Source organism: Cimex lectularius, unplaced genomic scaffold (genome assembly GCF_000648675.2).
Source record: "Cimex lectularius strain Harlan isolate CLEC.00 unplaced genomic scaffold, Clec_2.1 scaffold68, whole genome shotgun sequence".
In the NCBI taxonomy this organism is placed as follows: Eukaryota; Metazoa; Arthropoda; class Insecta; order Hemiptera; family Cimicidae; genus Cimex; species Cimex lectularius.
The window spans coordinates 744,166-756,077 of record NW_019392732.1 but is presented as its reverse complement, the minus strand read 5'-3'; the positions used below and the strand labels follow the sequence as shown (position 1 = coordinate 756,077).

The 11,912-nt window shown below is 34.9% G+C and overlaps 1 non-coding gene across 1 annotated transcript; it reads right to left on the bottom strand.

Moving 5' to 3' along the window:
• Positions 1 to 1,240: 1,240 nt before the first annotated feature.
• Positions 1,241 to 1,313, bottom strand: Trnag-ccc. The gene has a single exon. It is a non-coding gene; the product is annotated as a tRNA-Gly (tRNA).
• Between the last annotated feature and the right edge of the window lie 10,599 nt (positions 1,314 to 11,912).

The following is an 11,912-nucleotide window of genomic DNA, read 5'->3' as shown; positions in this document are numbered from 1 at the left end:
GCCAAGTCAAGAAAGGCTCTTATAAAATATTCTTTGCGCTCAAGGTAGGCAGTAACGCGAACCACTTGCTGGACTGTGAAATGGTGAAAAAGAAAACATAATAAATTATGAATTGTCTGTGGAACGAGAGCTACAAGCCGTCCATTTTTCGAAATTGTGACTATTTGTGTGTTCTATGAAATTGGACGAATGGATATAACAAATATAACAATTATTTCCTTTATTCCGAGATCGTGAGATGCGGTCTGGTGTGACGTAGGTTTTCAGAAAAACATTTCCTTTATCGTGCCAACGTTTCTTTATTGAGATCATCTTCAAGTCTCAAAGTGTAGATGTGTCATTCTTGTCTGTCGTGTTGAGAGTGCATAGGAGTGAATAGGAGAGAGAGAGAGAGAGAGAGAGAGAGAGAGAGAGAGAGAGAGAGAGAGAAAGATAAAGAGAGGAAGGAGAGAGAGAGTGAGTTGATTGACTGATTGATTACACGGGTTATTTATCCACGTAAAATTAGGTCTTTTGGACCTTTCTTCCACTTAACGTGAGTTGTAAATTTTACATTATACATACAATTTATGCAGACTCTTTTGGTCTCTACAATTTGTTATACAAACAGAATACAAGAAAAAACAAAGTTTGGCACTTTTTTACTAAATATTTTACAATACGACAATTTTTGGTTTATAAATGTATAACACAATATGTATTTTTCTATTTAAGAAATTAATGAATAACAATTAAAAGAAAAAAGAAAAGATAAACAATAAAAACATAAACAAGAATTTTTGATAGTAAGAGAGGACTTTAAATTAAATAACCAATTATTTTTAATTTTCCTTTTTATTATACAATTAATTAAGGTTTTTAGTTGAGATAAAAAATTCAATGACACGAGCGGGATTCGAACCCACGATCTTCGTCTAGATACGCCGCTGCTCTACCACTTCTGCTATCGTGACTGCGTGTAATAAAATATTAAATTAAAAAAGAAGAAAATATTTTGAAAAATGAACTATTATTAAAAATTAATAAAAATAAACGAAATCGACTCTTCGGTACAAAATTGAGCGCAAGAAAATAGAAAACATGCCGAAAAATTGAATTAAATATTCAAAATTTCCAACTTCTCAAAGAATGCAAACCTGACAAAACAGGTTTTAATGCTTCCAAGCTTTGGTACCAAATAGTATTTTTTGATTACTTTGTTTTCCAATTAATTAAGTTTTTAGTTGAGATAAAAAGTCAGTGTCACGAGCGGGATTCGAACCCACGACCTTCGGCTTGGGACGCCGCTACTCTACCACTTGAGCTATCGTGACTTGGATCCACTCGGACGCTAACATCCCATCCCAACCCAACCTTTCGAATTTCCCTCCTTTTTGACATTTTCCAAATGTCGTGTAATCGGATTGGATTCTCGGCGACAAATGAAATGGCCACGGAGAGCTCTAGTGAAGTATACTTCGTTTTAATTCATTAAATTCATTAATTTCGTGGTCCGCTTGACCAATTAATATATTACAATTAATTAAGGTTTTTAGTTCAGATAAAAAAGTCAATGGCACGAGCGGGATTCGAACCCACGATCTTCGGCTAGATACGCCGCTGCTCTACCCCTTGAGCTATCTTGACCTAGATCCATTCGGACACTAACTTCCCATCTCAACCCCACCTTTTGAATTTTCCCCGCTCGTGCCATTGACTTTTTACCTCAACTAAAAACCTTAATTAATTGTAATGTATTAATTGGTCAAGCGAACCACGAAATTAATGAACTTATTATTATAGTTATTTAGAGAATGCAAAAACACATAATATAAAACACTCTCAACACGATACACAAGAATGATATAATTACGCAGAAAACAACCACTTTGAGCCCTGAAGATGATCTCAATAAAGATCGAAACTTTGGCACGATAAAGAAAATGTTTTTCTACAACCTACGTCACACCAGACCGCAACTCATGATCTCCGAGTAATCATTAACTAACTGTCACTAAACACCACATATTTCAGTTATTTTGTTTCGATTTTTAATTAATTAATCATTTTCCAGGCGACAATTAACTTTATATTGCTTTGAACATGATTGATCGCGTTCAACCCGACTTGACTCCAAGTAAACGAAAAGTTTTAATTATAAACAATCTGTACACCACATATTGCCTCAGGAGTTGTATTTTCCTGCCTAAAAACTTGTTATTCCTTAACTTTTTGTTTTTCCTGAAGCTTGTTATATTGTCTGTTCGAGTTTGTCGACACTTTTTCCCTCGGTTTATGCTTTTCCTTTCAAACATCTTTCTTCAAATTATTATTGTATTTCCTTAAAGGAAAAAAGCTATATGTTTTAACGAGGAAGTTCCCCTTAAATCCCCGCCTTAAATTTTGATCCATTCAAATAAAATAAGATCGAAACAAATGAAAAATAATTAAATTTTATATTAAAATAAGTTTTCCCGGGTAGCAGTGGTGGGAATGACTCGGCCAAGGGTACTCGGGGCGAATTATAGTTATAATAAGCCGAGAGGGGAAAATGCGAACCTTGTAGCTGAAGATTCTTTTTTAAATCTTGTCCTTTAAATCTCAAGTGCTCTGATGCCGCTCCGTTCATCTTTATCTCCGTGCAAATTAATTTACGGTTCCTCGTCGTCCGAGACGGCTCCACAAGAGTTATGCCGTCATAAAGAGATATAAATGTCTCCCTGGCCAGGCTGACTCTAAAGCTTTCAATTTCCCCTTTCCCAGGTTATAATGTCCTCCTTCCAACTTGAATGGATAACTCGCAATCATGTCAACCACCGGCTGGAGACAAGCTTCGCCGACCTCAACCACGACGTACATCTCACTTTGTACTATTGAAGGGGTTTTCTTTTTCTTTTACCCGATGATAAAACAACCGGAGAAACGGATAATCCCTTCTTATCCATCATCCGATCGGATTCTATAGCCTTCCTATACGAATCTATTATTCGATTCAACATCTTATAACAAGACACAATCTCTCCTTTTCTTCATCGATATTCAATTGTTGTACATTAATTTAAAATCAAGGTATAAAATCATTAAAAACCATGTTTTCAAAAAGTCATACTTACAAAGACGAATAAGATCTCACATGGGCGTCCCGTAAGGTATGGGAAACGATGCCGGTTCCGGTTTTGCAGGGAAATTATCACACTGGAGAACATAAAAGCAAGTTGCAGAAAATTGAGTGTGAAAAAAAACGAACTTCGACGTTCCCAATGGCCTATCCGTCGTCTTGGAGTACAGATCGCTGAATAACTCAAAGGCCTAAATACTGCTAGCTTTATGAGAATCTATCAATACATTCTTCATTAGACCAGTAAGTTCGAGATCACGGATGCGGTCATCAAAACAAGTATATTTTGTAACTTATGCCAAGCTTTCAACTTTATTGAGATTTTCCTCAAAGCTCTTAAGTCCCTCCTTCTTCCCACTATCATTATAATATTTTACTTTTAATACTGTGACGATTAAGTTATCCAATATTATCTGAAAATTATTGTGTTACTTATTATTAATTATAAACGTAATTACTTGTAGAGCCATGAGGAAGACCTCAATAAATAGAAATGATGAATGATGGAGTGAGTGCGGTGTTCAATCCTTTTTAAAAAGATAGTTCCTATTGACAGTAAATTGTTTAGCAACGACATGGATTTCGAGCTTTTAGCTCATCATCAGGTTGAAGGAGTTCTACAACCACGTCTCTCGACATGAATTGCAAAAGTACTTTTGCAAAACAGCTCGAAATCCGGATCGTTGCAAAACAACTTACTATAAGTAGTAACTATCTTTTTAAAAAGGACTTCAATAAAGGTTGAAAGCTTGGAATAAGTTACAAAACGTACTTGTTTTGATGACCGCATCCTTGATTTCGAACCTACTGATAATATCCTGACGATCGATTCATCCTTCCTTCATTATTTATTAGAAAGGATGTATTTATTAGCGAGAGGGAAGTATCCAGGACCCAGAGTTGCCAAATATTGCATGGTATGCTATGGTATGGTATGGTGATAAGATACTAGGAAGCAGGGTTTGTACTCCCCAGGCACTGCAGCCTTCAGTCTTATTGTTCCTTCCTAGTTCCTTAGTTCTGTCAATAGACTCAATCTTTCTTCTTAGAAGTATCAGGTCATTGACTGTCGCTGCTGCAATTTGATTCCCTAAGTTTTTTCCGTACGTTAGGTTAAATATCCATTGAGCTGTTGCTTCGCATTCGAAGGTGATATGAGTGGCTGCTTCCTCCTCCTCATTACATAATCTGCAAATGGGATCATCGTTGTATATGCCCATGTTGTGTAGATGTTTTCTCAGGTGCCTATGACCGGTTAGTAGTCCTATCACTCCTCTGAGTTTAGCCCCCTCTAGTTGCAGCAGTGATTTTGCCCGTCTTGATGTGGGTTGTTTTATCATAAGTTTATTATGTCTAGCGCCGCTGGAGTTTATCCACTTCTCCTTTTGTTTTGTTTGAATCCATTCTGCGATGGAGGATTCTATATTTGGTTTTGTTATCCCAAGTTCGGGGCCTATGTATGGTCTTGCACATCCTCTTCTGGCCAGTCTGTTTGCTTTCTGGTTACCCATGTATGTATATATATATACAGGGTGAATTGCTACTCGTGCTACAAACTTCTCCAGTAGATTCTTCACCCTAAAATGAACAAAAAAGTTCATATTGTCCATGGTCCGATTCNGCCGTTTCTTCTTTTGTTTCGCAGAAGCGGCAGAAGGGGTCTGGTAGAGTACCCATAATGGCTGTTTCCTCTTCATCATTACATAATCTGCAAATGGGATCATCGTTGTATATGCCCACGTTGTGTAGAAGTTTTCTCAGATGCTAGTGAACGGTTAGTAGTCCTACCACTCGTCTGAGTTTTGCCCTCTCCAATTGAGCAATGATTTTGCCAGTCTTGATGAGGGTTGTTTTATCATAAGTTTATTATGTCTAGCGCCGCTGGAGTTTATCCCTTTCTCCTTTTGTTTTGTTTGGATTCATTCTGCGATGGAGGATTTTGTATTTGTTTTTGTTATCCGAAGAATAGGTTCGGGGCCTATGTATGATCTTGCATCGTAATCTGGCCAGACTGTCTGATTTCTCGTTACCCAAAATTTTCCTGTGCCAAGATATCATCAGGTTGTTGTGTTTCCCCAGGTTTGAAGATTTTGGATGCATTCACTGACTAATTTTGATGTGATTCTTTTACATGCTTATGCTTGAATGGCTGTTTGGCTATCAGATCTTATGAGGATTTTTTTGCCAGTGTAACCTCTTTTAAGATTTTCCAGGGCACAAGCAGTGATGGCATGTATTTCTACTTGACAGACCGAAGTATATTTCCCTTATGAGATTGATTGCTCATGTTTTGGGCTTGTAGAGAAAACGTCCGATCCGGTTCGTTCGTTTGGTTTGGAGCCATCTGTGTACCATATCATTGTATCTTATGCTCTCCTGTGATCTTCCTCTCCTTTATAGTCCGTTAAGACTTTGTAGGATGTTGTGGAGAATGTTTCCGGGATCATATAGTCCCCCATCCCCATTTCATAGAATGGATGCCTGATTTTGTTAATTATAGTTGCAAGCCCGAATTGTTTAGTTCCTATCCACTATAATGTTTTTGGAGCCTAAATGAGCTTTTCCTAGCCTCTCCTAGTATGAATAATTCCAGTGGAGGTAGATTTAGCTGAGTTGCTAGTGCACTTGTAGTGGTTGATCTCATTGTTCCTGTGATACATAGGTTTGCTAGTCTTTGTATGCTGCCTAATGTTTGATTAGCTGCTTTCTGTTGAGCTTTGGTCTACCAGATTGATAATCAATCGGTCATTTTGGGTCTTATTACTGCCGTGCATTTTTTTTTTGTGCATACTCTGGCACAAAAAAATGAGATATGTAATTTTCGACTGTATTTATTAGCTTGAATGAAAAAGGAAATCAAACAGTATTTATTAATATCAATGTGCTGACTGAATGTAATTAGTGTAAAAGAAGGGACTCCGAGGAACACGGAGAATGCTTAGGCAGAAGGAATGAAGTTTGATGTGGTGGGTAAGTGTAATTATTAGCGCGAATGGATAGGCTTCTTTTTATTCAATTATCCGGATCAGAGGATCAGAACTTTTTTTCAAATATTGTTATTAGATGTGTTTAGTTTTTTGTGTTTATTATACGTATATTTTTATCCTTAATTGACGAGGCCCGGGAGTAAAGGCTGGCAATAAGATGGGGAAACGAGAGAGTCACCTTACCATCCACAGCCTAAATTGTGAAATTTATCGTTTTGTTCTACGAATTTATGGTCTCAATGGGCTGGTTAGTCAAATGCGTCTAATTATAATTATATAAATTGTTTAAAATAAATCAGGTTTTTAAATTACAATTCTGCCCGTGGGCTTTTTCTTATTTCTCTTCTTCTCCCACTTATTTTAAAAGGGATTTAAAGTCGATTTGGGAATCTTGGATAATCCTTAAGTGGAAAAGCTTTCTAATTGCCTGTTTTAGTTAAATCTTTAAATCCATTTGGTTTTAAAGCAACTGTTTTTGCACTATGAATTGCATAACTATTTATAAAATTCATGATTAATTTACAAAAGGAAACCGTTAATCGGTTTTTACTTTTATTGTTTTTACTACGTCTAATTTTTGAAAAGAAAACATACCGCTACGTGAGGATGAAAAAGGAAAGTTTCTGATTATATCGCAAATCTGATTATGTTTTTAAAGGGTAGAATTTGGAATATGGCCAGAAAAATTCGAGGAATGATGGCCATCTTGTTCAATTCCATTTATCCGACTGTTTAGTGGATTAAAGAAGTTTACAGTTAAATTTTAGTTTATGAAGTTTGACGAACAGTTAATTTTGAAAGGTGGATCTTTGTGTGAAAACATGATATTGTTCAGATACATGAATCAGATTCCGGAAGTACCTTGTTTTAACTGATATAAAAACAAATATGATTATGATTACCGATAAGATGACAGTGTTGGTAATGATTCTAATTCTAAAGATAACATAAATAGCAATGTGGTGGTTGACGATTATTAATTTTTTCATCAGAAAATTTTTACGAACCCAATAACATAAGTTTATAATAAAATAATTGTAAATCATTTCATAAAATGTTAAATTTAAACATGATAAATTAATAACAGACCATAAAATTTAAATATGATGTTCGCTTTCTTTCTTTTTTATTAATTTTCTATTTTGAGTTTTATTTTATAAAACAATAATTCAAAACATTTAATATAGAATTAGAATATAAAAATATAATAGCATAATAAACCAATTGTTGAAACTGATGTTTGGTTAAATTTCAAACAAAGAATTTTTTGATAATCCAGGTCATCAAAGAGGTTATTGTTATTTCAGTTTAAAAACTTACAATTTTTATCTTGATTTTATAATACATATAACAGAACTTTTTGTACATTACCTGCGATGACTTTTAACTAATTGTTAACACAGAAGTTATTTAGAAAGCACAACGAACATAAACTGAAGTAATCCCTTTACTAGAAAAATATAGGTATTCATTAATTTATTTAATTAATATAATAAATTCTACCATTATATACTCGTGTGACAATTTTGTTTTCAAACTTTCGAAAGAACATGCATCGATAGTTCGATAGTTACGCATTTCGATTCTTTAGGAGTTCCAAAACGTTAATACTGGTATCGATAGTTTTTTTATACTTGCAGGTATTTTGAGAGGTGATTAGTGACCGTTAATCGATATTTATTTAGAAATCGTGAGATGCGGTCTGGTGTGATATAGGTTTGAGAAAAACATTTTCTTTGTCGTGCCCACGTTTCGATCTTTATTGAGATCATCTTCAGGGCCGGGGATTTACAAACATTGTTTACATTTAACAAATAGATTTAGGATGTGGAAAAGTGAATTTATGCAATGCAAAATATATTTTCTATATTCAATCAAAGTATTTCTACTCACTAAAAGTGTTTGTCTTTTGGGGACCGCGGTAGCCGAGTGGTTAGCATGAGAGACTCTCACGCAGCGGTCGGGGGTTCGATTCCCACCTTCGGCTCTGGCCCTTTTTTCCCGATAACCCCCAATTTGAACACACAAGAATTCGTACCATGGCTAATATGCAAGATCATAAGGCCAATTAAAAAAAAAAAAAAAAAAGTGTTTGTCGTTTGTCTTCTGTGTAATTGTGCCATTTTTGCGTGTCGTGTTGAGAGTGCCAATGAGATTTGCTGTTTATATTTATAAATGTTTGGTTTTGAAGGGGTGGGAAGGAAGTCGGTATATAAAAGACAATTTTGCATAAGGCGTCGGCTTCTTTGAGGTGAAAAGAGCCGACGAAGGCAAACAATGTGTTGGTAATGGTTCGGCCAGATTATTTTTTCAGGATTATATAGATAGGGATAAAATAGGAAAAGGAAAGCTAAATTGTTGGGATATTAGACTATGTGAAAAACATTTGATGTGTGGAATGTAATGTGATGATATAGGTATGTTATCTGTATTGAATTTCATTAATGATATTGGCGTAGCTGTGATTGAGTTTACATGTGTCTGTTCTGTAATTGATGCTGTATTTATCTCTGTTGATATAAACCATTTCTAAGAAATTACGTTTATGTTTGTTTTGTTCTGTGTGTAATATTTTTGGATTTTTGAAGTCGAAATTGTGTTGGTGTTCAAAATGGTGGGTAGCGAGTGCTGTAGGATTTTGCTTGGGTTTTTTGCAATCATAGATATGTTGCTTTACTCTCTTATCCAGATATTAGGTTGTAAGACCGATGTAGGTTGCCGGACAGTTTAAACAGTTGATGTTGTAGATTACGTCAGATTTATTTGTTATTGGTGTGGGATCTTTAATTTTGGAAAACAGTGTTTGAATTGTTTTATAATTTTTGAAAGCTATTAATTACTCACAGAACAAAATAAGCATAAACGTAATTTCTTAGAAATGGTTTATATCAACAGAGATAAATACAGCATCAATTACAGAATAGATACATGTAAACTCAGTCGCAGCTACGCCAATATCATTAATCAAATTCAATACAGATAACATACCTATATCATCACATTACATTCCACACATCAAATATTTTGCACATAGTATATTTCCCAACAATTTAGCTTTCCTTTTCCTATTTTATCCCTTTCTATCTAATCCTGAAAGGATAATCTGTCCGAACCATCACCAACACATTGTTTCTCTTCGTTGGCTCTTTTCACCTCAAAAAAGCCGACGCCTTATACAAAAATGTCTTTTCTATACCGACTTCCTTCCCCAACCCTTCAAAATCCAACGTACATAAACATAAAAAAGCAAAATCTCACTGGCACTCTCAACACGACACGCAAGAATGGCACAATTACACAGAAGACAAACATTTTGAGTGAGTAGAAATACTTTGTTTGAATATAAAATATATTTTGCATTGTATAAATTCACTTTTCCACATCCAAAATGTAATTGTTATATGTAAACAATATTTGTAAATCCCAGGCCCTGATGATGATCTCAATAAAGATCGAAACGTTGGCACGGTAAAGAAAATGTTTTTCTGAAACCTACATCACACCAGACCGCATCTCACGATTTCTAAATAATTGATAAACAGTAAATTTTAATTTCGGAGTGTGGATCTATATTTGTCAAATTTATTACAACAAATATAAACATATTAGTAAGGTTAATGGGAGAACCCCTCGTAAAATAAATTCTGAAGTAAGCTTTTGCTCTGTACATGAATTATTTATCCAACAAAAAGTTCCGGTGTTAGAGAATATTTCTCAAATTTTAATTTTTGTTATTTCAGGGTTTTTTTCGGGTCGCAACAGCAGAGGTTATATCAACCCTCGGGGTGCCGGTGTTTTTGAAAAAAAGCCCATTAGTAAGTTTGTCGGGTTCGAATGCAGGGCCGCTGGATTCGAACCGGGGACCATTACCTTACAGTGATGGGCGCCGTGTCAACGCCTAAACCGTTGCGGCCACCGACGCCCCTCGTTTTGTTGTCATATAATTTTCTTCCTTTATCACAAGAACTAGTCTAACTGTAAAAATTGTTGTCATTTGTTAAATATTATGTTTTTTGGGAGTTAATTGCATGATTAAATATATAAATTTTATGATACTTCGTGTGATTATTTTTCCTTGTTTTTATTTTGAATTTATTCAAATTATATTAAACCAAAATACAAAAACTAATTATGCCAAACTTTTCCATTTTATTTTGATTTGAATAAGTAATTGTAAAGGTAAAGTTTACAAAGGTAATTTAGAAAAGAATAACACTAATCATGTTTACCTAGGGTAAGTAAATAAGGTAATGTAAGTTTCTAAATTACTTGAAGATTTCTGTATATTTTTCTTTTTAAGCATCTTTCGTGCTGTGCTGGTAAAGATTTGGGTCGAATAATTGAATTATTTAAACAATTCTAAACCTCAATTAACGTGTTTTTCACATTTTTTTTATTGCGTTTTCCTCATTTTTGAAAAACTTTCGTCCACTCTTCAAACAGTCCATAACGGGCTTAATTTAGAGGCCTGTTTTGAAGTTGTAATTACGACAAGGGCGACCGACAATGATGCATTACCTTTTACAAATTAGACTTAACTGATTTATACCTCGACGGAATAAGACACTAGGGCTAAAAAAATGATCCCTGCTTAGAAATAAGGCGCGTTTTCCAATTCATCAAAACCTTTCGTAATTCCAGTAAAAACTTGTCAGATTAAATCATTTCGAGAACATATTCTTAAGGGACATTGAAGATTCAATAAGAAAAATTTGCATTTCGTTTTTCTTTTTTTTTACTTGGATGAATTGCTCAATTTTCCACATCAGAAGTTTTTGAATTATTTTATAGAATGTCTTATAACGAAATCACATTTGAAATATTATTTTTTTAAAGAAAAATTGTTTGTCCCTCCCTCTTATACACTAAAAAGATACTCAGATGAATTATTACCCATTCACATTCGGTGCTATAGCGTATCAACAATTTGTTCGATACTTTTGGGTATCGATAATTTGTTCCATACTTTCGGGTATCGAAAGTTTGATCAATATTTCGTATATCTATAGTTTATTCGATATTTCAGTGTACCGATGATTTTTACGAAACGTGAAGGGCTCGAAACCTAAGGTTTCCTAAATGTCTGATCTGTTATAATAATAATAAATTTCAATTAATTAAGGTTTTTAGTTGAGACATAAAAGTCAGTGTCACGAGCGGGACTCGAACCTATGACCTTCGGCTAGATACGCCGCTGCTCTACCACTTGAGCTACCGTGACTTAGATCGACTCGGACACTAATTTCCCATCTCAACCCCATCTTTTGAATTTTCCCTCCTTTTTGCCATTTTTCAAATGTCATGTAATCGGATTGGATTCTCGGCGACAAATGAAATAGCCACGGAGAGCTTTAGTGAAGTATACTTCGTTTTTAATTCATTAAATTCACTAATTTCGTGGTCCGCTTGACCAATTAATACATTACAATTAATTAAGGTTTTTAGTTGACATGAAAAAGGAGGGAAGATTCAAAAGGTGGGAAGTTTGTGTCCGAATCGATCGAAGTCACGATAGCCCAAGTGGTCGAGTAGCGGCGTATCTAGCCGAAGGTCGTGGGTTCGAATCCCGCTCGTGACACTGACTTTTTTATCTCAATTAAAAACCTTAATTAATTGAAAGATATTAATTGGTCAAGCAGGCCACGAAAACTAGTGAATTTAATAATAATAAAGTGGGAAGTTCATGGGCCGACAAACAGCTGAGGTAATCCCCTCTGCGTGTTTTCCTTCTTTTTCTCTTCTTTCGCGCATATTTTGTTTTAACTGCAGCCATTTGAGGGTCTCGATCTGGTTACTGACTCTCTGATTTCAAATATATACTACGTTGA